We start from the raw sequence: 27,798 nt of genomic DNA on the forward strand, positions 1-27,798 counted from the left end.
TTCAGAAGCTGATGTGTGTAAGTGATCATTCACAACTCCTGCCAAGGGGAAGAATGAAATCAACACAGTTGAGTATTTAATAATGTGTGATAAGTCAGGTGACTTTTTTCTCTGAAAAAGTTATCAGGGGTTCCTACTGCCCCAGCATCAGAAGAGTTAATTGGTCTAGAAGGTGTACTAACATACATCATTAGTATCTTCTAAAAACAAACAAACAAACAAACAAAAAAACCCAACAGTTGTCAACAGAACATCACAAGAATGGAGAGCGCTCTTTTAAACACGTGAAGACAATTAACATGGATGAATATGTAGAATTTCCCATCAATTGTCCTGAAAGCTACCATTCAGTCAGTGTGGAGTAACTTTTTAAAGCATATTGACATAGATCCTAAAATGCTCATATCCTTGATGGGAATGCTCCAGATTTACAAACAGAATGTGATGCATTTGAAAAGAAAATAAAAGAAGCTGGCACAGTAGACCTACTTGTTGGAGGTAATGATTCTCATAATAGGCCCACACAAGTCATTTGCCCTCTACGCAGCAATGGAAGAAGTCATCCATGTGTGGACCATGTCACCTTTCCAGCATCATCTCTGAACTACATTTGTACATGATGAAGATGTTACTTTAGAACTAAGAGTTACTACTGTAAACGACTTAAAGGTTTAATGTATGTGCACAATAAACTTACAGGTCCACTATAGGGTGTGGTAGTAGGAAATTGAAGGAGATTGGAGCAAAATTCTGCTTGAATGAACAAAATACTTTTTCTAAGAAGTAGATGAGTTTCAGTTTTGCAATATAATGGAACATGGGGAATTTTTAAGAATACCATTAAAAATTTTTTAAAAATTCATTTGGGACAGAGAGATACACAGAGAGAGAGATAGCATGAGCAGGGGGAGCTGCAGAGGGAGAGGGAGAAGCAGACTCCCTGCTGAGTGGGGAGCCTGACTCAGGGGCTCAATTCCCGGACCCTGCGATCATGACCTGAGCTGAAAGCAGACACTTAACTGACTGAGCCATCCAGGTGGCCCTCATTGCAAACTTTAATTTTCAAAAAATATCTTTCTATTTTATCTGCATTATACACAAGCCTTCTGCACACGACTGCCTTAGTCATCTTCTTACAGTGCCATCTGGACATCAGAAGTCCTGCTATATACTGTTGGTAAAGGAATTTGAAGAGAAGACAGTGCCAAAACGTGCAGTTTATGTCTTTTGAAAAATATGTAGAGTGCATATTTTGTTGCACCTTCTTCAAGAAATGTGCTTTTGGCAGCAGCTTTCTGCCCAAGGATCCTGTCCCCATGCTTTAATAAAATCACCTTTTTTGCACCCCCCCCACAAAATGTGCTTTTATTTTTATTTAATGAGTTAGGTTCAGGCCCTTACTATAAACATCTTGGCTATTATGAGCTTCATACCAATAGTACACTAAGGAAATTCTTTTGAAGAGAATTTTATCATTATTGCTAAATATCCTAAATGATTAACCTTATTCCTCATATATAAAAAAGTCTAAAAGGATAATATGACAGAGTATATATAAAAGGAATCACTGTAAACTATTTTAGATTGCCATAGCAACTTGAATCTTAAATTACAAATGAAAGTACATTATTTTCTACCTTTAACTCAAATAAATCTCATATAAACAAAAAGCTAGCTGGAAAATCTTAGTGTGCTATAGAAGCGGATTCTCCATTTCCTTTTCGGAAATGCTCCACTCTGCCGCTAGAGGGCACCATGTGCATATTGGGCAGAGACCGAGCCAAAATTTAAGTACATCTACCTCTTCTCAATTTTTTTCCCTGAAGGAATAACCCAGCCAACGTGGGTATGAGTGGAGATCAAAGCTGGGGGGTAGGTTGCTACAGCACTTCCATGCAACTTCAAAGTCTTTTTTTTTTTTTTTTTTTTTTTTTTTTTTTTTTTAGGGAGAGAGGAGGCCAGAGGGGCAGAAGAAGAGGGAGAGAGAGAATCTTAAGCAGGCTCCATACCCAGCGTGAAACTGAGGTGGGACTTGATCTCACAACCCTGCGGTCATGACCTGAACCAAATCAAGAGTCAGAAGCTTAACGGACTGAGACACCCAGGCGCCCCAGCTTCAAACTTTTTTTATGATGTCCCTAGTCATTTCAGCCCCCAGGAAAGCCGGAGTTCAGCCTTGATTCAGCTGGGAGCACAGAGTGCAATTCTGATTGAAAGACTGTTTTTAGAGGTTGTCCATATTGCTGGCAATATGGACAAAGAGTTAAGAATTGAGGAGGGTTCTTTGTGTTTGAGACAGTCCACTGCAACAAAAATCAGACCAAGCCTGGAAGTCAGAAGACCTTTTTCTATTCTCAGTTATACCAATTTCTGAGTAACTTTGTACGCATTAAGAGGGGGAACCAAGTTCCATATACAAATATTTGGCTTGAAAGAATAGATTCATACTTTTAACACATCGGATGTTTAAAGATCTTACTCCAGGGATGTCTGGCCAGTTCAGTGGTAAAGCATCCGACTTGATCTTGGGTTCGTGAGTTCAAGCCCCACATTGGATGTCGATATTACTTTAAAAAAAAAAAAAGTGAAAAATTAAGCTGATATATATTATATTAATATTCATTTTTATATATATTAATATTTTTAAAAACTTAATGTTAACATAATTCAAAGAAACCTAACTAATTTCATATCTAGCAAAGAACAGATAGCAACGGCTGACGTTATTGCAGAAATTTGCAAAATTGTGCATATTTGATTCAATATTTACTTGAGACTCTCCTAAAAGCAGACCTGCAATGTCTCAAGATAAAAATGCCCAGCTTTCCAAAGGCAGAATTTTATATGGGGGAAAAATCTATACTGATGAATTGTTCAAAATATTAAAGAAAAATATATGGGAAGAAACTGATACATAATACAGGGTCTCTTTTTCTGTTTTTTAATAACATTATGAATGATGCCTGCAGCTTAAGTAGCTCTCTCTAGCTCTTAAATCGAACCTGAAAACAACAGGATCAGGGCATGTCCAGGTACATCACATTGTCACATCTGTAAGGAAGACAAATCCTGCTCCAAAGAGCAATGAAGAGTTAACACAGATCTTACCCCTGGGTCTCTTGAAAAGGCAGCAGAACATGGAATTTCATCGCATGACACAAAGCAAATCATCCTAAACATCTTCCTTAGCAAACACCCACCTTACCTTTCCTTCTCCCCAGTGTCAGCTGTTCATTCTAATTTCTTCAATCCTCCTTTTAAAAACATTCACCATTCCAGCCTTCTTCTCAATTCTCTTGCTCCTCATTCTTGTCTTTGCTTGGGTGGTTTCTCGTGCCTGCCTCTGTAGTATACTCAGCTTTCTTCAGTGATAGATCTTTTCCATTTCCTCCCTCAACCGAAGATATCCCTTGGAAAGTAAAGGAAGAAGAAAGTCTGTATTTCTGGGGCACCTGGGTGGCTCAGTCCTTAAGCACCTGCCTTCAGCTCAGGGCGTGATCCCAGCATTCTGGGATCGAGCCCCCATCAGGCTCCTCCGCTGGGAGCCTGCTTCTTCCTCTCCCACTCCCCCTACTTGTGTTCCCTCTCTCACTGGCTGTCTTGCTCTCTGTCAAATAAATAAATAAAATCTTTTTTTTTTTTTTTTAAAGTCTGTATTTCTATGTACACCACATAAAAAGTGGTGGGAATATCATACTGTCAAAAATGAGAAGGGAAAGAATAGGAGAGAAAGAAACTACCTCTTCTAAGAGATACTTTGTGAAATGATATTTGCTTTTGTTAGATTTGACATCAGCCAAATTTGACAGAATCAGGCCCAATCCCATTCTCAAAATCACAAATAGAATCACAAACTCTTTGACCTGGAAGGTATCAACAAGCCCAAATCCCACATTTTACAGATCAGAAGGCTGACACCAAGAGAGGGGACTGAATTATCCAAAGTTCTCCCACTGGTCACAGAGCTGGGTTCAGAACCCACATCCACTCACCCTGACCTCCTTTGTCCATTACAGCACACTGCTTTGAGCTCAGTTTTGACTTTGAGCTTAGAGGATTTTTTTGTTTGTTTTGTTTTGTTTTTTTTGTTTTTAACATACATATTATATTGAGGTCTTCCTTCCAAGAAAAGCCAAAATCTTAAAACAGAAATAAAATCATCTTTCTTAGGATTTTCTTCCCCCATTGCAATTATAGAAATACTTTTTGGGGCGCCTGGGTGGCACAGCGGTTAAGCGTCTGCCTTCGGCTCAGGGCGTGATCCCAGCGTTACGGGATCGAGCCCCACATCAGGCTCCTATGCTATGGGCCTGCTTCTTCCTCTCCCACTCCCCCTGCTTGTGTTCCCTCTCTCGCTGGCTGTCTCTATCTCTGTCAAATAAATAAATAAATAAATAAAATCTTTAAAAAAAAAAAAGAAAAAAAATATTTTTCTGCCTATATGTAGAATAAACGATCAATATTAAAATATTATTGATTGCAAACATTTTAATCTAAATGATAAACTATAAACATTTCAGAAATATGGGGTGCCTGGGTGGCTCAGTCGTTAAGCATCTGCCTTCGGCTCAGGGCGTGATCCCGGGGTACTGGGATCGAGCCCTACATTGGGCTCCCTCCTCTGCTAGAAGCCTGCTTCTTCCTCTCCCACTCCTCCTGCTTGTGTATCCTCTCTTGCTGGCTGTCTCTGTGGCAAATAAATTAATAAAAACTTAAAAAAAAAAAAAAGAAGAAAGAAATATAGTGTATATATTTTTATAAAAGTGATTTTTGTAAATATTGGAAAAACCATAGGTAGGTAATATTACACTTGTTTATTTGTTTCTTTCTTTGTTTATTTATTTAAATTGTCTGTACTTTATTTTATTTTATTTTATTTTATTTTATTTTAAAGTAACCTCTATGCCCAAAGTGGGGCTTGAACTCACAACCCTGAGGTCAAGAGTCACATGTTCTACTGACTGAGCCAGCAACGCACCTCTATACTTGCTTATTTTAAATTGAACACACCAGGGACACATGGGTGGCACAGTTGGTTAGGCGTCTGGCTTTTGGTTTTGGCTCAGGTCGTGATTTCAGGGTCATGGGATTGAGCCCCGCATCAGGCTCAATGCTCAGCCTGAAGTCGGCTTGAGATTCTCTCCTTCCCTCTCCCTCTGCCATCCCCCCTGCTCATGATCTCTTTCTCTCTGCCTCTAAAATAATAAATAAATAAATCTTTTTTTAAAGGATGTAAAATAAAGCACAACTATAGAACTTTTTAAAAATTGAGATTTATCTTATCATCTCCATTTCTTTGATAGAAAACATAAAGAACTTTTTTTTTTCTCCTTTACCACTGAGGGTTTTCTTCTCAGATCAAGTACAACCCTTCCTGAGACATACTAAATTCTGATTAGAATGCATTTTCCAGCTCACCTACAGGCTCCTGGAATACAAGGATGAGTAAGCCATTCTCTTGAGCACCTCAATTTAGTAGAACAATCTAGCCATGCTCACTCCTAGTTGTTGAAACCATCCCACCAACCAGAATGCCATGTTCCTCACTATCATCTCTTTTTAAGATTTTTATTTTTAAGTAATGTCTACACCCAACATGGGGCTCGAGCTTACAACCCTGAGATCAAGAGTTGCATGCTCTACCAACTGAGCCAGCCAGGTGCCTCTCTCACTGGCATCTTTTAAGTAATTCCACCAAAAATGTTTCACATTTTCTTTCCTAGCAGGTTACAAAAAACTACTCCAACAATACCTCTACTTTAAGAAACACAAAATACATTTCCTTTTTATCGAAATATCGCTACAGAGAAGAATTTATCTTGACTTTCCCAGTGGCATACCTAAGATACTCACAGAAATAAACAATTGTTGGAAATATTCTGTATTGTAACTGCAAAAGGCAAGATGACCACTTTTTTCTCTTAAAAAAAACAAACATATATAAGGGTTATCTGCTCTGGGATGAGTATTATCATCTGCAAACAGAAAATGAATTTAAGATTGCAACATGGCTTTTTGTGTGATTAACAAGAAAACGAAAAGATTGTATATGCAAAAATAGCCCAAGTATGATTCTCTTTATCTGGGAACAAACCTGACAGTCTATGAGCTTTTGTAACCTTAGCTTGGTCTAAATTAAGGAAATGTGGGGTGCCTGGCTTTGCTCAGTTGGAAGAGAATGTGACTCTTGATCTCAGGGTCATGAGTTCGAGTCATATGTTGGGTGTAGAGATTACTAAAAAAATAAATACATAAACTTTGAAAAAATTAATTAATTAAGGAAATGTGCAGTGGTCAACCACCTACATTTAAGTGTAGTGGTAGACATTTTTCACTTAGCACATTTTCCATTTATCACATTATCAAAGATTTTAAAAGCAAACTCTCCATAGTAGCGAGGACACTGAGAAATTTGCCAGTGGTCTACATTCGTGGAAATGTAACTTGCTATAACCTTGCTCAAAGGCAATTTGGCAGTGGATATTAAAACTTTTAAACTAGAAACTAGTCATGACTTCGATTCACCAATTTTGTTTTTAGGATTTGCTTATGAAAATAACCCGAGTTAGGCAAGAAGAAGGTTTATCATTCATTACTTCAAATAACAAAAAGCTGAAGAACGCTTAAATATCCAACAATAGGGGCATACGCATATGGTATATGCCCAGGATGGAATACAATGCAGCTGCTAAAAATATTGTTAAATAAGGTCTAGTGGTATATAAAATTGTTTATTATATATTTTAAGAAAGAAAGCATATATAAATACATGTAGAATCCATATTCGTATATTTTAAAAGCTGTAAAGAGTATATAACAAAAACTTCCTGATGATTCCCCTGGAATGGTAATCGAATACATGGCATTATTTTCTTCTCTATATTTTTGTGTACTTTCTAAATTTTCTACAATAAACGTGTAGTGCTTTTGTAATTAAGAAAAAAATCCTGGGACACCTAGCTGACTCAGTCTGCACAGCATGCGACTCTTGATCTCAGGGTTTTAAGTTTAATCCCCCCCCCCCCCCGTTGGGTGCAGAGATTACTTAAAAATAAAATCTTTAAAAAAAAATTCTTTTCTTTTTTTAATCCAGGCCTTTCTCAATGGACTGTCCAAATGGGATAATGACGGGAATTACTAGTAGGAGACAGTTTGCAACAGTGCTGCAATTGTGTTCAGATCACACTTGCTGTTGCAGATGCATGCAGACCATTTGTCCTGCTGGCTCTGGAGCTCAGCAGTTTCCTCTCCTGCAGCAGCACACAATCCAAGGAGGAGCGCCTCAGTGGGCTGGCCCCCAGCCACCACGCCTTCCAAAACCCTGTTGGAAGAGCAGAAAGGCCAATTCCCCACTAACAGGCAGATGGTGAAACATCCTCTTGGCTCCCGTAAATTCAGCCATATTGGTGCAGACACAGCTGAAAAAAGGCAAGCAAGTTCTGCAAGGCCAGGCAAAATTAGTCCTCTCTCAAGGGAGTGCTGTGCCATGCCAGCTGGCATTTCCTGCCATGCCCCCAGCCCCTTCAAGGCTGAGAAACTAAGTGGATGGTGTGCAAAAAAGTGAGGCCTGGGCATCTCAACTGGTGAGGAGGTGGGCTTAGAGCCCTATGAATATGAAACTGTCCCCCACAGGGTTAATGAGGTAAAAACTGTCCCAAGCAAGACTCCTACTGATCCCCCGACCCCCTTCTTCCACAGGAATGTGAACCTTATCTTTTGGAGGCAAACAACAGGAAGAGTTCCAGCCAGCAGTGTGAGCTTGACTCACACCTGCAGGGATGGACCATGGGGTGTCCACAATTACCTCTACTTCATTGTAATGCTAAAATCTCCACGGAGGGGGAGCACAAGCTTTGTTAATACAATATAGGATGCATGTATAGCCATGTGTCCCAAGTACCCCTGCACAACCTTATTCTGGCCTTTACCTGCAATGCCAAAATTCCCCTTTCTGAACATTCATCTTAACCCTAAATAGGAGAAATCCACTCACCCTCACTCCGGGAGCCTTGGCTTTGGAAGTTATTCCCTGTGATCTCCTTCTCTTCTGCAAATAAAGTTCTTTTTGTGTGACAGCTCCACTTGGTGTAGCCTCTTTTCTGTCGCTTACCAGAGTGAACTCATGTTAGTTCAGTTACAAATACAAACACGCTGTCAGGAATCAGAAAGAATTCCACAGGACAGTGAAGTGGAAGGAGTTCTGGATTGTGAATTTGGAGTCCTGGGTGCCGCTTATGTCTCCCTTTCTCTCTCTCTAAATTTTAGTTCCTTCTTCTTCGAAAATAGTGGGATAGATTGGGGGGGGGGTTGATAGATGAAATGAGCTATAAAGTTGCTTCCAGCTTTCAGAACCTTTATAATGATTTATAATGAAGTTATATCAAATACATTTCATTCACTACAAATTCACTCAGTGCCTATGTACTTAGCAAGCAGGAGCCAAGGTGAAAAATAAAACAACAAAAAAACACTGCCTACCCACAGGACTCACAGTCAAAAGCATTGACAAATTTCTCAGTTCCAACATGTATAATTATTCACTACACCATTTATTTAAGAGAATGTTTTGCACCAAGATTGAATTTTTTCCATTGCCAATAAAGCTGCTTGGCTCATTGTTAGGAAACAATGTGTTTACTATATAGTGGGGAACAATGTAGGTTTGGGTTAAAAGCTTGAGACAGAATCAGAGAGTTCTAGTTCAGTCTGAACCTCCTCTTTGCTAACAGGATGACACTGGAAAAATTACTTAAATTTGGCTTCCTTACCTGTAAAATAATAAGAATAATAGTACCTACTTCCTAGGGTAATTATAGGAAGTAAATGAGCTGAAGCATGCCAACTAAGTTCTCAGTAAATCATTATTTGTTGTTAATATAGAAAGTGTAGAAATCATTTTAATATAAAACAAAGCACAAAATCTTAGGGTTTTTTTTGGGGGGGGGTTTGCTTTTTACAAAATCTTCGAATTTGTAAAGGGACCTTAGAAAGAATCAATTTCGTTTCAATCCTTTCAAGTTACATAAAGCAACTGTGATTCAGAGAGTTTGAATAGGGCCCTGGGCCACTAAGAGTTATTTTATTTTCTTTGTATGTGCTAATAATTAATTAGAAAATGTACTGTGCTTTCCTGAGGGGGGGGGGAAATTTCTATATCATGTGGAAATTATTTCTATGATTTCTATTATTTTGAGTCTTCTATTTGCTTCTTACTGAAATTTGACTGCCATTTCAGAAAGTCTTTCCAAAAAGAATCTGGAATTTTGGCTAACTAGCCCACTTGATCCCTGCCCCAGAGTCTTTGCAAAATCCATCGTGATTGCTTCAAGTAAACTTAGAATCTCCCTTTCTGTGTGTATGTGCCATGCAGCCTGTTTTCTCTCGGTTTTTTAAGCCACTTTTGACTAGTTAGAAAAAATACTTTCAACTTTAGACAAGCCAGGTTTGGTTCATTGACACCAACCAGACAAATATTTTCTCTGGAAATCAAGACTCTGCATATGCAAATGTGTGCAAGGCAATGAGACAGAAGGAAAGGGCACTAGTAGAGAACTGAGAGAAAGCGAATTAACATTTATCCCATGCTTTCCACATGCCCACGGACTCCCCTAATCTTCACGACAACCCAGTGAATTAGATTTTACTATTCTAAAGGTGAAAAATCTGGGCGCCAGAGGGCAACTTGCCTGAAGTCACACAGCCAGGAGATGATGGAGTTGAAATTTGAACCCAGGCCAGTCTGCTTCCAAATTCTTTCCAGTGTATTAGCCATACTCTTGCTCACTCACAGTCTTCATGACATTCAATTGATGGAGTACCTCTTGATGTAAAACAAACAACAACAACAAACAAAACAACACCTCCCCCCAATTCCTACAAGATGGTTTGGTCACACATTTGGAGAAAAGAAATCCATTATGCAATTCACTAAAAAGTGTGTTGAATGTCTAAGAGGTGTTACCAAGGCAGTGTGCTTCAATTGTTAAGACTCAGCCCATGTAAGGTAAGTGATGCTTTAGTCCTTCCTGATAAGATTTTCTTGTATCACTATGTGTTATGATTCTTGTATCACAAGACAGAGGAACTTAATGGATGAAGACAAGAAGAGTTGTATAGATTTTATTTCCATTAAAACTTCTCTCTAAATCCAATCTCCTTGTAATTGATCAAGCCATTTTTGTGGCCTTTTTGAGGTTAAAGGTTTCGTGTTCTCCTTCACCTCCCTCCTCTGGCTTTTTTTCAAGCATTTTTCCAGTCCACTTACAGTTCAGAACAGATGTAGATGCTGGCTTGCTCCCAGAATCTTGCTGCTAAATCATGACTCCACCGTTCCCCATGGACTGAGTAGTGCCAAAGTAGAAAATGACTTCAACCCACAGCAAAATCTGTGCTGCTGCCAATCTGTTTTAAGCCCAAAGGAAGCAATTCTATTTGCAGCTTTTTTTTAAATTTCCAGTTTATGCTGAGAAGGTATAGTACATCACATTTTGGTCATCTATACAGTACGTCTTACGGCCTGTCTCTCCCCTATGGCCCCAAAATGTTGTCATTTGTCAATTCCCCAGACTGGGAGCCAAAAAAAAAAAAAAAAAAAAAAAAAGGCAAGGTCTTCAGAATATCAGAGATAAGCACATGAACAGGAACTCAACAAGAAAATAAAATGATCTCTATAAAAAAAAACCCCAAAACTGCAAATCATTTAAAATACGAATAAAGAAAGAGGATATGACCCGGAAGATGAATAAAAGATAACTTTGGGTTGCTCACATGTAATAATGTCTGCTGTATCATTTCCCTGTCACTGATGGGTACAGGAAACTGTACTATGTTGATAAAGAGCAGATGATAAAGGGAACAGCTGTCAGTAACTGAGTCCTTTGTTACGGAAAAACTACTCCAGAAAACCCCAGGCTCAAAAAACTGCAGCATGCAGTAAACAGCAGAAAGCGAAGGGACCAAAAAGTACCGTTACAACATTCAATTCCGGAAACATGTGGAGAATATCCATCATGGAAAGGCCTTGACTAGGTGTAGCTGAACATCTTCATTAGGGATCAAGTAGAAGTACCAAGTGGTATCGTGATGACAAATTTGGGGACTTAAAGAACCTGTCTTTTCAGGGTTCCCTTTTTTACTTGCTTTAATATATTTAGGTTTTTAGAGCTCTGACATTTCCTCAAACAGGCTTATTAATCTCATTCATTTATTCCTTCACCAAGTATGTGTTGAGCTCCTAGTAGGGTCAGGCATTGTCTGAGGCACTGGAATGGAGTATTGAATAAGAAAGACCAGGTCCCTGCTACTATGAAGCACTCATTCCAGACTCACACTTCTTATGTTTCCAAAGAGCAAATTTTAAGCAGGTGACCTATTTTATCACTGTAGAAAATACTCAGACCCCTCACGTTGCAGCTGAGGCCCAGGAGTGCAAGAGCATCTGGACCCGGGGGCCCAAACAGATAGGGTTCAGCCACTTGCTGCTGACAAAATCCAAAGGCAGAGAAACACGTGGCGATGAAACAAGAAAGGAATTTATTTCAGTAAGGCCAATACTAGGAAGACAGTGGACTAGCATCTCAAAGACAGTCTCCAAAGTGCTGAAAATACTTCTAGGTTTATATAAGGAAAATGTGGGACAAAGGTCAGTGGGTACGTGCAGGTGGGCAGTAAAGGTCAGGTGGATCATTGTCTTGGGGTCAATCATGCAGGGTCTTGCTGGCTCAGGGCAGTCCTTGTTGCTTGAGGAGGTAGTTTCGGTTACCATCACGGGATGCTTTGCCCTCAAGGTCTTTTGCTTAAGTTAAGAGATAAGCTGGAAAGAACATAATCAATTAGAAAGTACAGACTGAGGTCAAAATGAAGGTAGTTGATGTGCTCTTTGAAAGTGGTATTTCAAAGTGAGTATATTTTACTGCCAATAATTTTTCTTCATCAAGGGATCCCTTCGTTTTTAGCCACGAAACATATGGCCTTAAATGGTAGTAAAAACAAGCAATGAGAACTTGGAACTTTTAGAAGGGTCATTTATTACTATACACAGTGCTAAGCCTGCCCTACCCTAAAATCTCCACAGAATGAAAACCAAGAATCCAAAGAGATATACACCCACCAGTGGGGCATAATCGCCTTTTACTTAAATAACTCTCAAGAAATAACTTGTTAGTTTCTATTAACATTTGATGAACTTTGACAAATTAACACAAAGGATTAAATGAAATGACCTTTGTTAACAGGAAGCCAAAGCAAAGGGAAGAGAAAATAAAATGTAACAGAAGGGGTGCAGAATATGCTACCTCAAAATAAACCTCTTTGGCATAAAGATTACTTTAGGCTGATTAGTTTTGAGAAGCTGCAGACATAATAGAAGTAGAAATTGTCCCTCTTTTCTGAGGGACATTTACATTTATAAGGAACATCTCCATTTATAAGGGTGTCTCCCTCTCTGTATCAGGAAGAGAAGACAGTATCCAAATCTCTAGAAACTTATCAATGGAGAAGGTCTGACTTAAATCTACATAACAACTTTACCCTTTGTTTACTGTGCTTTTCCTGGTAATCTCCCATAATTAGTTTCCCTGCCCTACCCAAACATCTTTCTTTTGTCATTAGCTGATGATGGTTTTTAAGGTGGTGGCTTGAGCCCTTTCAGGGAGTTACCCAGTCTTCCTAGTCTGTGCATGTATACAAGAGGTATATATGTTATTATACTTCCCTTTGTTTTTCTTTTGTTAATCTCTCTTATATTACAAGGAGGTACTGGGGAGGAAAAGTAATTTTCCCTCTACCCTTCTAGGTTCTTGGCTGAGACCACACACCTCCGACCTTGAATATCATCTTCAGCTGAAGACAAAAGAAATATGTAGGAGGCAGGAAGCCAGTTATGGGAGGTTACCAGGAAAAGCATGGTAAACAAGTTGTAGGGTTGTTATGCAGATTTAACTGGTGTCTTCTCCATTAATGAAAGTTTCCAGAATTTTAGTCATCCTCTCTCTGGTACAGAGGGAGACACCCTCACAAATGGTGATGTCTCTTATAAATGTAAATGTCCCTTACAAAAGGGCAACTTCTACTTGTTTTCAGAGTTTATTTTGCATCTGCTGTTTCTTAAGCATACCCAGATGAAGAAAACACTCATGCCAAAGAGGCATATTTTAGGGTGGCATATTTACTCCTCTTCAAGAGTCTCAGCCAAGAACCTAGAAGAGTAGTGAAAAAATTATTTTTCCTCCCATACCCAAATCTCTTACAAAGGATACTGAACCAAAGTCTGTCTTTTTTTATAAATGAGAAAACTAAGCCTTCTAGGAGGTAAAGTAACTGGTTCCAAAACACAGAATAAGGAACTAAGCCTTCTAGGAGGTAAAGTAACTGGTTCCAAAACACAGAATAAGGAACTAAGCCTTCTAGGAGGTAAAGTAACTGGTTCCAAAGCACAGAATAAGGGAAGGGGCCGTGCCTGGGTAAGGTTCAGTTGGTTAAGCATCTGCCGTGGGCTCAGGTCATGATCTCAGGGTGCTGGGAATCAGCCCCACATCAGGCTCCCTGCTTAGTGTGGAGTCTGCTCCCCCTATCCCTCTGTCCCTCCCACCTCCACGCATGCTCTCTCTCTTTCTCAAATAAATAAATAAACAAACAAAATCTTAGGGAAAAAATGGAGTAAGAAGGAGTTCTCTGGGGTTGGAGGAAGTCTATAAGGCAATGATGACCACTGGATTTCAACTTCTCATTAGTAATGTCTCACTTCCTCCACATGTGGAAAAAATTAAAAAAAAAAAAAAAATTGGGGAGAGTAGCCAGGAACCAAGCTTCAGCTGGGAACAACAGGAAGCCACAGCAAATTCAGTGTCATTGTGGCCACTGCAAATAGCAAAAGGTAAGGAACAACCATGGCCTGGCAAATACAAATGTACCTAGGAGTACAAGAGGACAGAAATTGGGATTTTAGGTGCCAGGGTGCAATAATGAGTAAGACTTGGGGGATTCTGTTCTTCAAGATCTTCTGAGTTTAGTATAAGAAACAGACTAATTGTACTATGTGAGAAAAAGGCAGAGGAGTCAAAATGAGAAACACATTTAGCCCAAGGGAGTCAAGTGATTAATTCTGTCAAAAAAACATAGGCATCATACAGGAGGGATTGTATGCTGGGTATTGAAATATAAATAGGAATTTTCCAGGTAGACAAGTGGTAAAGACCACAGCATTCCAAATTAGTGAACGCCCAAGTGCAAAAGTAAAGAACTACAATCATGTATTATGGCTGAAGCTTAAACTTCAAGGAGGAAAAATAGTAGATGAGTCTGAAGAAGTAGGTAAGCCAGTGAAGTTTTTTGTTTGTTTTGAAAATCATTTCAAATTTACAAAAAGTTCCAACAATAGAAAAAAAGAGTACATAAAAAACTGGCATGCCATTTATCCAGGTTCGTCTATTGCTTTTTTTAAAAGATTTTTTACTTATTTATTTGTGAGAGAGAGAGGGAGGGAGAGCGCATGCACATGCACGAGCTGCGGGAGGGGCAGAGGGACAAGCAGACTCCTGCTGAGGGCAGAGCCTACCCTTAGGGCTCTATCCCAGGACCCTGAGATCAGTGACCTGAGCTGAAGTTAGACATATGCTTAACCAACTGAGACACTGAGGCACCCCCAGATTCATCTATCGTTAATATTTTGTCCCATTTGCTTTCTCATTCTCTCTTTACACACACATAACACTTTTTAGCACCCTTTGAGAGTAAATTGCATACAGCCATTGATGTGATTTTGTTTGTGGGAGAACATGATCGGATTTGTTTTTTGTTTTTTATTTTATTTTATTTTATTTATTTTTTTTTTTTGTTTTTTGTTTTTTAAAGATTTTATTTATTTGACAGAGACAGCGAGAGACAGGAAACACAAGCAGGGAGAGGGTGAGAAGGAGAAGCAGGCTTCCTGCTGAGCAGGGAGCCTGACATGGGGCTCAATCCCAGGACCCAACCACTGAGTCACTCAGGTGCCCACATAATCGGATTTGTGTTTTAAAACTAATCACTCAGGGAGGGAGGGAGACTTTCAGGAAGACATTGTGGGGGTCTGGAAGTAAAATAATGAGTGATTAAATGAAGGATGCATCTATGGAGATGAGGAGGAGGGAGTAGATTCAAGAGAGGAATAACTATTAGCAGTTGGACGTAGTATCTGAGAAACAGGGAAGACCATGGTGGAACCTGGGATTTAGGACTTAGTGGTAAAAGTCCTGCCAAGACAAGAGAATGATGATGGTTACACAGCAACATGAATCATTGAGATATATTAGATGCTGATTATATACTAAGGATTCTTCTAAAAGCTTTAGATTATAGGGGCTAAGGGGAGACCACCCCAAGATGGGTCACTTTGGCAGGAACATTATCTTGAGTTAAAAGCAATCAAAACCGGGCAGATTCAGGAAAAGCTCTTTACTTCCCCCTCAACTGCTCCCTTACACCAAGAAGACAGCTATTAAAAGAGATTCCTCTTTACCTAAGACACTTATCTACATAATAGGGCAACCTTTGTTTTCCAAACATCTCTCACCTTCCTCCTAATGGAATCCTCAGATCCTACCCCCTCCTTAGCTTAGTGTCAACTTTAGCTAAGTTTCAACCTCCCCCAGAAATGTGGTCTTAACTATAGCCAATGAGTCAGCGTCAATGAGTGCCACAAGGGCCCTCTCTATCTCAAAAATAATCTGCATAAGACCCCTTGCTTTTTCCCTAAGGAAAAGCCAACTTACCCCCAACAGTCTTTTTCTTTTGCTAATAACTTTCTTTCCCCACCCTCCTTCTATGAAAATACTACTTGCTAGATAGGATACTGCCTGATTCCTGTATCATTTAATGAAGCCAATTAGACTTTTCAAACTTATTCTGTTGAATTTTTGTTATTTAACAATACATATTACATAGTTTTAGCTCACGCATGAGAAAATTAAACCCCGAATACCAAAGAGTAAAAGATACTTTCAACCACAAATTTATTTCAAGTTGTATGAGGCAAAATTAGATATGGAAATGACAAGTCAATTTTATTTCTATTTTAATATTCAAAATGGTTTTAAAACAACTGAGATGGCAATCGGTATCTCCCAGGCGCCCCCTTGTGGCTTGGTTTACTGATTCCCAAATTTATCTGATGGGCAGAATCTACCTGGAGAACTTCATGAAAATAGTTTCCAAGGCTGCATCTGCAAGTGATCAGAACAGGGTAGAAGGAGATCGATCTATCTATCTATCTATCTATCTATCTATCTATCTATCTATCTAGTTTTAAAGCTCTCCAGAGGGATTTTAATTTTGATGACCAGTCACTGTAGAAACTGGCAGCTTAAAAATTTCCCCCTTTTCAAGTTCACTTGAAACAAATTTCAGAAACAAAGTTTTCAGAGCCAGAAAGAGACAAAGAGAGCATTTTGTCCCATTGTTTCATTTTACATGTGAAAAAACTGAAACTGAAAACGAGAAAGGCCTCGCCCAAGGTCACAGAGGATGTAAATGGCAAAATCAAGAGCAGAGTCTGACATCTCCAGCTGGCTCTCAATTCAGCAAGGTTAATCGGAACAATTCTGTCTGTCCCATCCATCTCCACATGTTTATCCCTCAACTCACTGAGAGCTCAAAGTCCCTACACCCCATATCACTTCAGACCGAGGACAGTACAGGCAAAAAGGCCAACAGATAACCTTTGGAGAGAAATACTTCCCTTTCTAACATTTGGCATGTCTTAAAGATTGATTTTAAGGAGGCACAGGGAATGAAGCAGGATAAAATGTTCCCTATAGGAAAAGTCACGTGAATGGGCAGAGTCTCTCCTCTTTTCCAGGATTTGTCTATGTTGGATATTTAATTTTTTTTAAAGATTTTTATTTATTTATTTGACAGAGCAAGAGAGCATAAGCAGGGCGAACAGCAGAGGGAGAGGGAGAAGCAGGTTCCCCGCTTAGCAGGTCCCTGGGATCATGACCTGAGCCAAAGGCAGATGCTTAACCAACTGAGCCATCCAGGCGCCCCATACGTATTTAACATGTTTTGCCTGTTGTTCCACATTTAAAACTTTATTCTTTTGGGTCTTGAAACTTGAAAGTGCAGTTGCAAACAGAGCGTTCTAGGCAGAGTATGCAGGACGGTAACAGGAAAAACCGCTTTCTAGTCTGACCCTAGACAAGGATTAGTTACTTAATCCACAGAAAGGGACTACTGCATAGGGAAGGCGCTGAATGCGGAAAGGAATTTGAAAAGTGGAAACAGGCCTGGGAAAATCTGTCTGCCCTGCCATTTTGCAAGGTGTAACGCTGTTTATCCCCAACATAATTACATTTCTGGGATTCCTTTGGGTCCTTTCCCTTTGATCTTTCTCGGTGTCCGCAACTACTCAGAGTAGTTCTGGGCTCATCTCAAACCTTGCTTTTCCAAAAGTCAGACTAGCAGCTTGGGCATACCCTGGGAGCCAGTTAAAAATGTAAAATCTTGAGCCCCACCCCAAAGCTACTGAAGCAGAATTGGCATTTTAACGAGAGCCCCATGTGATTCATATGCACATTAAGGATTGAGAAATAGTGCTCTAAAAAAAAAATGCAAGAATCCCATGGCTGAGAGAGAAGCAAAAGGTTACCTAGGCCAGTTCAGAGTTTTCTCCACTGTATTGAAATCAAGGGTTTCATGGTATGTTTCCATGATTCCAAGAAGCATAACCTTTTGCTGAAATTACTGTATGTATAAATATTTTAAGCTTGAGGACTATATCACGACCCAGTTTCTTTCTCTCTTCCTTTATTTTTTTTTAAAGTCTCTCTCTCTCTCTTTTTTAAAAATAATCTCTAGACCCAACGTAGGGCATAAACTCATTACCCTGAGATCAAGAATTGCACAGTCTCCTGACTGAGCCAGGCAGGTGCCTCTCTCTCTTCCTTTAAATTACATACACTTAACTCCACCTATGGTTGGGCATTTGTTTCTAAATGGAATCAAAGGGAATTAGTTCAAGCGTTGTCATTTGAAGTAAAAGCTCCCAGCATGTAAATGAGTTGTGTGGACTTCAGCAAATTGGCTGTCTTGAGCATGAGTCACCACAGCCATAAGATACAGATGCTACAGTCTACCCTGTGCATCTCCCAAGAATAGCAAGGGATCAAAAGAATTCCTCATCTCTGGATTCCCTTCATTCCCTCATACTCTGCTGATTACTTCGTGGTTCAAATCAGAAGTGTAGGAACCAGTCTTCACTTCCCACATCAGCTCCACCATCAAGGACTAGCAAGCTTATCACTTCTCAACACCTTCCATTTCTTTTATCCTCACTGCCACTCATCTGGACTCGAGCCACTATCATATTTCACCTCAATGAGGGCCTCCTCTGGGCAACCCCTACCTCTAATGCCCTTCAAATCATCATATACCCTGAACTAAGAGACTTTTTTTTTTTAAAGCACAATTTTGATCACAAAATTCCCCTACATAGAACTCTTCAATGGCTTTCAAGGGCTTGAGTCCCAAATCCCCATGTGACTCATTCATCTGGCCACCTTCTCTACAATCTCTTCTCTTGACACTCTCTAATTGCATTGATTTTGAAAATCAGAACTGGTAGAACTTTATCAGGAAACAACTTAGTATCTGTCTCCCGCTGTTCCTTTCACCTTTCCTGTCTCTTATTTCATGCTTGGATGAAACTGCCAGCAGTTGCGATGACTTTTTGGTTTCCTACTGGGTAATACAAAATATTATGGTCACCTCCAGTGTCACACATTCTCAGTTCAATATTTCAAAATATCTAGTCCTATGTAACACGGAAAATACCAAATTCAATTTAAGATGAAATTGTGCTCATCCCTAGGCTGGAGCCCCATGTGGGCTTGCTGCTTGTGGAGGAAGGGGTTAAGTCATGGTGCTCTCTCTCCCACACAGTACTCCAAACCTCCTCCACCCCCTGCATTTTGCTCAATCTCTGACTCCAAAAGGGGGTTGAAGCAAGGACAGAGAGGTGAGGTGAGGATTCAATTTTTTTTCCCTGGCCAGTGTTATGGAAAGATGCCACACCAAATGTAGAAATCAAGCTGTTCCCACTTCTGGCCTCTCTCCTAGTGTGTAACTGTGGACAACTACAGTCATTTCACCTGTGCACTTTTTAAAGCATGACTTGACATCATCTACCATGTTCTCTGAACACCATGTCCCTCAGGATATATCAAATTCTCCTCCTGGTCTAACTGAAGTCCTTCTCTTCAATCCTGAGGTGAAAGGGTAGCACCCACCCTCCCCCTTGGAGGAGTTGAAGGAAACAGTTCTCCCACCAAAAAAACATCTCCACAGAGCATTCCTCCACAAATCATTCCTGCATTTCCACTCTCTCAACTGTTTTATATCCTTATGTCGCTAAGGGATTCCAGAGTCATATAACCAGTGTCTGGATATTGACATGGAAATTACTACAGGGTGGTCTGTCTTGAAATGTGCTTCAGTTTCAAAACTCTCTCACCTTTAGTCAAAGCTTGCCTTTCATCATTGTGTTGTGTGGGATTCAGTTGGTTTCTGGAACACACCACATTCTCATTGACTTCTGGGTTTTCAAACACGGTGTCTCCTCTTCTTGGGACACACATTAGGCCCCATTCCTCCTCATTTGCTTCACCACTTCTCATGTATCTGCAATTCCTTATCCACACCGTGGATATAGGAGGGTTGAGAAAGTAAAGATAAAGAAAGGATTTGTGAGCCAAGGATATATTTCATAGATGAGGAAATCAGAAAAGCCAATAAAACTATGAAAAGATATTCAACCAAATCAATTATGGAGAAACTACAAATTGAACCTATAGGCTATCGTTTTCCACCCATCAAACTAGCAAATGAAATGAAAAAGTGTGACAATACCAAATATTGGGACATACAAATGCTGAATTATTGCTTGTAGCAGTGTAAAGAGGCCCAAACTCTTCAGAAAACAATTTGACATTGTCTTATGAAGGTGAACATGTGCATACCCTAAAACTCAGCAATTTACTTCTAGGTAGTATGTACCTAGAGAAACATAGATGCAATCAAGAGACATGCACAAGAATGTTCATGGTAGCACTGTGATGATCAAAAACTGGAAACAATCCACATGTCCTCTGACAGAATGGGCAGTAGATTGACTTAAAGCAGGGCTAAAGAAACAGAATGCATATTTTTAATTGATTCTGTCTTTCTTTGAGCCGAGTTCCAAGTATGTTCATATGATGGGACACAATACAGCAGAGAAAATGAATGAATTATAGCTCTATGTGACAACATAGATAAATCCAGGGGCATCATGTTAAATAAAAAAGCATATTGCAGAAGAATACTTCCAGCATAATACTTTACATATAATGTTTAAAAGCAAAGTTAATGATGTATTTTGTACATACATATACAAAGACACGTAATAAAACCATAAAGAAAGACAAGGAAAAGCTAAACAAAAAATTCAGGATAGTGGTTATTTGTGGGTCAAAGATACAGTGAAGAAATGAGACATAGAACTGGGTTATAGACACATGAGTGTTTATTTATTATAGTCTTTATGGCATCTCTATTTTATACACATTAAAGATATATGAGTGACATATCCATAGGTGATTTTATATGTCTAAAATATTTGATTGAACAAATCAACAAAAAGTATGAGTTTAGGGACGCCTGGGTGGCTTGACCAGTCAGTTAAGCATCTGACTCTTGGTTTTGGCTCAGGTCATGATCTGAGGGTCATTAGATCGAGCCCTGTGGAGGGCTCTGTGCTGGGTATGGAGTCTGCTTAAGATTCTCTCTCCAAAAAAAAAAAAAAAATCTCTCCCTCTCCTTTTGCCCTCTCCCCGCTGCCCCCCCGCCACATGCTTGCTCTCTCCAAAGAAGAAAAAAAGTATGAGTTTACTTATTTCTCCCTTTATTTGTCAAAATCAGTTGTCTTTGTTATTTCAAGGCAGGGTCTATGATTCTTGAACACCAACTTGTTTCAAGGCCGTACTCTGAGCCCCAGTTCTGAGGAGGCGTTTTGCCCATGTACTTAATCCAGTTTCAGTCAACAAGGAAAGTGGGAGATTAAGAGCTGTGTCCCACTCCCGGCCCTGCCATGTATCAGCCCTGCGATTTCAGGAATCTCAGCCTCAGCTTGCTTGCCTACAAAATGGTACTAACAACTCCAGCCTTACAGGGCTGCTGGGAGGATTCCATGAGACAAATGTGCACAAAGCACTCGGGACATAGTGCTCAGATCATGTTCGCTTCCTTCCCCATCATGACAAATAGGTAAGGGTGTGTGTGTACGATGGTGTGCAATCATCACCGTTCTTTTTTAAAGATTTATCTGTCTAGGGGCGCCTGGTTGGCTCAGTTGTTAAGTGTCTGCCTTCAGCTCAGGGCGTGATCCCGGTGTTCTGGGATGGAGCCCCACATCAGGCTCCTCTGCTGGGAGCCTGCTTCTTCCTCTCCCACTCCCCCTGCTTGTGTTCCCTTTCTAGCTGGCCATCTCTCTCTCTGTCAAATAAATAAATAAAATCTTAAAAAAAAAAAAAAAAGCACATGTTCCTTCAGTTGTTCTGCTCTTTAAAAAAAAAAAAGATTTATTTGTCTATTATTTTACAGAAAGAGAGAGAGAGGGAGAGCGAGCAGCGGGGGAGGGACAGAAGGAAAGGGAGAGAGAGAACCTGAAGTAGGCTGCATGCTCAGCACAGAACCCAGTGGGGTTCGGTCTCATTACTCTGAGATCACGACCTGAGCTGAAATCAAGAGTCAGACGCTCAACCGACTGAGTCACCCAGGAGCCCCATCACCATTCTTTACAAACCAGGTTTAAGCTTGTGCACTCCTTCAGTCAACTTTCATTCATTGATAATGGATGGGTAGCTTCGATTGCACAAGTGAAAAATGGCATCTTTCTAACCTCAGGATTAGGCCTAATGAAGAGATTTCTGACCCACATTGTGCACCACATAAGAATAGAGTTATAGGGACTTAGGGGATGGGCCAGAAAAATGTTTAATAAATAATGAAAATATGACCCTTGGCGCCAGTATGGTCCTTAAGGCCATTCATACTCCCTTGCCGTTCGCTGAGTCATTGCTAAGCTGGGGAAACATGAGCTCCTGAAGCTACCTGGAACGCTGGTTATGTCATCTCTGGTTGAAATGGATCCCAAAATGGATGTCATCTCCTGGAGGGAGGGGTTTAACTCCTAGGAAGTGAGATATTACTTTGTTGCAGTTTGCAAAACAGATTAGACTCCATTCCCAGAAACTGTCTTCTGAATGACTTAAAGCAGGGCTAAAGAAACACAATGCATATTTTTAATTGATTCTGTCTTTCTTTGAGCCGAGTTCCAAGTTGCCTAATACATTTTTAAATTCCCGAAGAGCTAGCTGCATTCAGAGTGACTCCAAAAAACTTGTTCTAATTTGGGATGTCATAGGCATCACTGCCATACATCCTCACAACAACAATGGCAACTCTGGCTAATTGGGGGATATATGAAAGGCTGTTCTCTTCATCTTCCTAATCTGCCTTCTCCTTCATTTTATTGGGTAGCAGTTCTTAAAATTAGGGGTATGAATATGATCTATCCCCTCGTTAATTCAGAAGCTGGGTCACAGGAGGACCCTAGGATTTCAGAGCTAGCAGCTGGAGCTGAGTTCTTGCACGCATTTCCCAAGGTCACATCTTAGTGCAGTGGTTCTCAAACTGCAGTGTGCAACAGAATCACTGGGAGGGCATGCTAAAACACAGATTGCTGGGTTCCACTCCCAGAGTTTCTGATTCAGTCTTTGATGTATAGGGTGGGGCCCAAGAATTCACATTTTTTGGCAAGTTTTTGGCATTTTTGATGCTTCTGGTCCAGGGACCACAGTGTAAGAACCACTGTCTCAGCTAATTGAAGGACCAGGTATAGAGGCCAATGCTTAAGCAGCCCAGTACTTTCTCCAAGCAGGCTCTTCTACTGGGTATAGATTTCATGCTAACAGTATGGAAACCAGAGGTTCCTCTCCTCTGGGACTTCTGAAAGGGGAAAACTGCATTGGAGGTAGAACTAAAAGCACGACCTTTAGAATCAGAAAGACCTGGGTGAGGGATCTGCCAGTCCATGGTTTAGTTTTCTGACTTTGGGCAAGTTGTTTAAGGTTATTTGAATCCCAGTTTCTTCATCCGTAAATCAGAAATGATTAGTTCTTCTAACAATTTGAGACTTCTGAAGAATAGTCCAAGAACTATTTGACATAGAGTTATAGGAGTATAAGCCATTAACAGAGCATCTAATTTAATTCTTCACTTTTCAGATGTAGAAACAAAGACCCAGGGAAAGTGTCTTAGCTACGATGTCATAGCATATGACAGAATGAGGACCAGAATCCAGGTCTTTTAATGAGCTTTGTTTTGTTTTAATCATTCATATTGGATGAGTATTTCTAAACCAAACCCTTCAAAACTAAACACTTTAGTAGTGGAAATCCATTCATATGTCAAGATGTAGACTTATGATAAATATTTTAGAGAGTCATATTAGCCAAGTTCTATGATTTAATCTTATTTTTTTTTCTTTAGCGAGAGAGAGCATAAGCGGGGGGGCGGGGGTGTTGGGAGGGGCAGAGGCAGACAGGAAGAGAGAATTTTAAGCAGGTTCCACGCTCAGCGTGGAATGACCCTGAGATCAATCATGACACGACCCAGAATCAGGAGTCACTTAACCAACTGAGCCATCTAGGCACCCCTAATCTATTTTTCAAAATACCAATTCTTTTTTTTTTTTTTTTAAGATTTTATTTATTTGTCCAAAAGAGTGAGTGAGTGAGCGCACAAGTAGGGGGAGCGGCAGGCAGAGGGAGAAGCAGGCTCCCCACTGAGCAGGGAGCCCAATGTGGGACTCGATCCCAGGACCCTGGGATCACGACCTGAGCTGAAGGTAGACACCCAACCGACTGAGCCACCCAGGCATCTCTCAAAATCCCACTTCTCCCACAATGTTACACATTATACTTTTTTGTTTCTTTAGTGAAAAGAATGATCTTTAATGTTTTGGCAAAGTCTTTTTCAGCCTAGAATAAACATGAAATAAGAAGGCTGGAGTGAAACATTTCACAGGGTACAAAAATATGGCACTCTTCACAAATTTGTCATTCTTGTGCAGGGGCCATCCTAATCTCTGTATCATTCCAATTTCAGCATATGTGAGGCCAAAGTGAGCACCACATTACTTTTATACAATGGGACATATTATGGGAAGATAATTAGAATTTGTTCTGCTCACTCTTAACTATTAAAACTTACAGCAACTCTGTAAAATTGATTTTATTTTTCTTTAAGTGGATTTTCAAAAAGTCTTCCTTGTGGCATAATAATGTTTTGGAAAAAGGGTGTGGCTATTTACAGAATTCTTGTCTTTGCTACTAGAAATAAATACTCTTGAAAAAGGAGAGTTTAGTAGATGGGAAATCAATTTCCACATGAAGGAGGAAAAAGTTTTAAATGTATTAGGAAAATTATAGTAAATGTTTAAAAGAAAAAAATGGAACTCAAAGGACATTATTCACTGAAGCTATACTTGTTTGGGGTGTATACAAATTAGAATATTTTAGCTAGTTGGGGCGCCTGGGTGGCACAGCGGTTAAGCGTCTGCCTTCGGCTCAGGGCATGATCCCGGCATTATGGGATCGAGCCCCACATCAGGCTCCTCCGCTATGAGCCTGCTTCTTCCTCTCCCACTCCCCCTGCTTGTGTTCCCTCTCTCGCTGGCTGTCTCTATCTCTGTAGAATAAATAAATAAAATCTTAAAAAAAAAAAAAAAGAATATTTTAGCTAGCTAAAAGTCCTCATCTAGTAGACATGGACCTTGTGGTGCAAGAGAGTTGAGAGAAAATATAATTATTTTTCAAAATATTAATATTTAGTGAAGCCAAGAAATAAAGGTAATTAAGAAACCCGAGTATGCGTGCAAAAGAATGAAACTGGATCACTTTCTTACATGCTACACAAAAATAAACTCAAAATGGATTAAAGACCTAAATGTGATCCCTGAAATCACAGAACTCTTAGAAGAGAGCACAGGCAGTAATTTTTCTGACATTGGCCATAGTAATATTTTTCTAGATAGGTCTCCCAAAACAAGGGAAACAAAAGCAAGAATAAACTACTGGGACTACATCAAAATAAAAAGCTTCCCATTTGGAACAACATGGATGCAGCTAGAAAATATAATGTTAAGTGAAATGAGTCAGTCAGAGAAAGGCAAATACCATATGATTTCACTCATATGTGGAATTTAAGAAACAAAACAAACAAGCATAGGAAAACAAAACAAAGAGAGAGACAAGCCAAGAAACACGCTTAACTATTGGGATCAAACCAATGGTTACCAGAGAGGAAGTGGGTGGGGGACCAGTGAAATAGGTGATGGGGATTAAGGTGTGCACTTGTGAGGAGCACCAGGTGTTGTATAGAACTGTTGAATCACCATATTGTACACCTGAAACTAATATAACACTGTATATTAACTATACTGGAATTAAAGTAAAAATTTTTAAAAAGCAGTATAAAAAAACAAAAAATAAGAAGCTATTGCACAGGGGTACCTGGCTGGCTCAGTTGGTGGAGCATGCGACTCTTAATCTCAGGGTCATGAGTTCAATCCCCCATGTTGAGTGTGGAGATTACTTAACAAAGAAAAAAAGCTTCTGCACAGCAAAGGAAACAATCAACAAAACAAAAAGAAAACCTACTGAATGGAGAAGATATTTGCAAATGATATATCTGATAAGAGGTTAATATCCAAAATATATAAAGAACTTGTACAACTCGATACACACACACACACACACACACACACAATGTGATGAAAATTTGGCAGACAACTTGGATGGATGTTTTGCCAAAGACATCCAGATGGCCAACAGACAAAGATGCTCAGCATCACTCATCATCAGGGAAATACAAATCAAAACTACAATGAGGTATCACCTCACATCTAGCTAAAATAAAAAACACAAGAAACAACAAGTGACAAGGATGTGGAGAAAAAAGAACCCTCGTGCACTGCACTGCTGGTGAGAATGCAAACTGGTGCAGCCACTGTGGAAAACAGTATGAAGTTTCCTCAAAAAAATAAAAAATACAACTACCCTATGATCCAGTAATTAATTCCACTGCTGGGTATTTATCCAAGGAATATGCAACCACTGATTCAAAAAGACATACGCACCCCATGTTTATTGCAGCATTATTTACAATAGCCAAATTACGGAAGCAGTTCAAGTATCCATTGATTGATGAATGGATAAAGAAGATGTAATATGTGTGCGTATATATACTGATGTAGTGTACACACACACACACACACACACACACACACACGTGCGCGCGCACACAATGGAATAGTACTCAGCCATAAAAAAGAAAGAAATCTTGCCATTTGCAACAACATGGATGGATCTAGAGGGTATAATGGTACATGAAATAAGTCAGAGAAAAACAAACACCATATGATTTCACTCCTATGTGGAATTTAAGAAACAAAACAAAGATAAAAAGAGACAAAAAACTAGACTCCTAAATATAGAGAACAAGCTAGTGGTCACCAGAGGGGAGATGGGAGAGATGGGTAAGATAGGTAAAGGGAATTAAGAATATACTTATTGTGATAAACACTGAGTAATGTACAGAATTGCTGGATCACTATATTATACTTCTGAAACCAATATAACAGTGTAATTATATTGCAATTAAAAAAAAAAGGAAGAAATTAGGGTTTGCTTTGGTGCTCTCTTGTTATTTGTCCTGATGTGAGCCAAATGTTTACACCTAAATCACCACTTGGTTTATTGTAAGACTAGGACCAATGACTTATTTTTTAAAGTTTATTTGATCCAAGGAAATTAAAGCTTTTATTCTGAGTGGATATGTATCCACTAAGTGGCCACCTGCTGACTACAGAGACAAATAATGGGCCTTTTCTCACAACTCCTTAGTGACCTGTGGTAACCTTCAGTATCCAGATTTAATCAGTGATGTGGCCATTCCAAGGCGGCAAGAAGTTTGAATTGCCTGAAAGGACATACAGATCTGTCATACAACAGGGCAGCAGGAGAAGGTTTTGTTCATAGCTAAGGGACAGAGGATTGTGCATATCAAGAAGCCTAGCTTATCTGCACAGCACCTGATAATTAACAACCCTTACTGATGGGAAGGTGCAGACCCAGGGGGATAATGACGGAAAACCCTTTTAAAAAGCCAATTTGACCTTGGCCAAAATTTGCAGTGCGCTCCATCTCAGATGAATCAGAGCTCATTTTAATGGCCTTGGAAATCTGAAAATAAATTATTTTGAAGGGATGACATAAATTATGTATGAGTATCAATTGAATATTCAAGTATAATGAGTTTATAGAATACAAGAGAGTATTTCTTTTGAGATGCTGCAATACTGCTATTGTTAGGTTCAGAGCCCAGCTGATTGCTTATAGGGAGTCTTTGTGCAAATTTGAAAAAGGCACCCCCTCTGGGTGATGCGGCTCTGTGGGTACATGATTTGGCAAGCAGAGCCTGGGCTGGATCTTAGCTTCTTTTTGTCCCATTGGTTGGGTGCCTTTGTGCAATGCACACACGGCCCTTAAGGGGCAGCTCCAATTGCTATTTGAAATGTGTGCCAGCAGAAAGGATTTAAAGCCTTCAAGTCCTTGTGTTGGTTTTTAGAGACTACACTTGAAATATATAAAAGTGATGGTTCCTTCTCTTAACCCAATGCAGAATTTATCAGCAAGAGATAAAGAGTCAATTAAGCTCTAAAAT

The 27,798-nt window shown here is 39.7% G+C and overlaps 1 long non-coding RNA gene and 2 pseudogenes across 1 annotated transcript in view; 1 reads left to right on the forward strand and 2 right to left on the reverse strand.

Annotated features, from left to right (window-relative positions):
- Positions 1-299: 299 nt before the first annotated feature.
- LOC123002122 (glucosamine-6-phosphate isomerase 2-like) lies at positions 300-710 on the forward strand (annotated as a pseudogene).
- A 370-nt stretch (positions 711-1,080) lies between these two features.
- LOC123002137 (uncharacterized) overlaps positions 1,081-27,798 on the reverse strand; it is a 42,262-nt gene continuing 15,544 nt past the window's right edge. Inside the window, exons 2-5 of the long non-coding RNA XR_006411704.3 lie at positions 19,487-19,662; positions 7,994-10,401; positions 3,206-3,409; positions 1,081-2,567 (exon numbers count right to left, since the gene is read on the reverse strand). This is a non-coding gene — a long non-coding RNA (uncharacterized LOC123002137). The remainder of the gene's footprint in view (positions 2,568-3,205; positions 3,410-7,993; positions 10,402-19,486; positions 19,663-27,798) is intronic.
- Positions 24,105-24,204, reverse strand: LOC113270256 (U6 spliceosomal RNA; annotated as a pseudogene).

The sequence above is a fragment of the Ursus arctos genome, unplaced genomic scaffold (genome assembly GCF_023065955.2).
Source record: "Ursus arctos isolate Adak ecotype North America unplaced genomic scaffold, UrsArc2.0 scaffold_33, whole genome shotgun sequence".
Taxonomy (NCBI): domain Eukaryota; kingdom Metazoa; phylum Chordata; class Mammalia; order Carnivora; family Ursidae; genus Ursus; species Ursus arctos.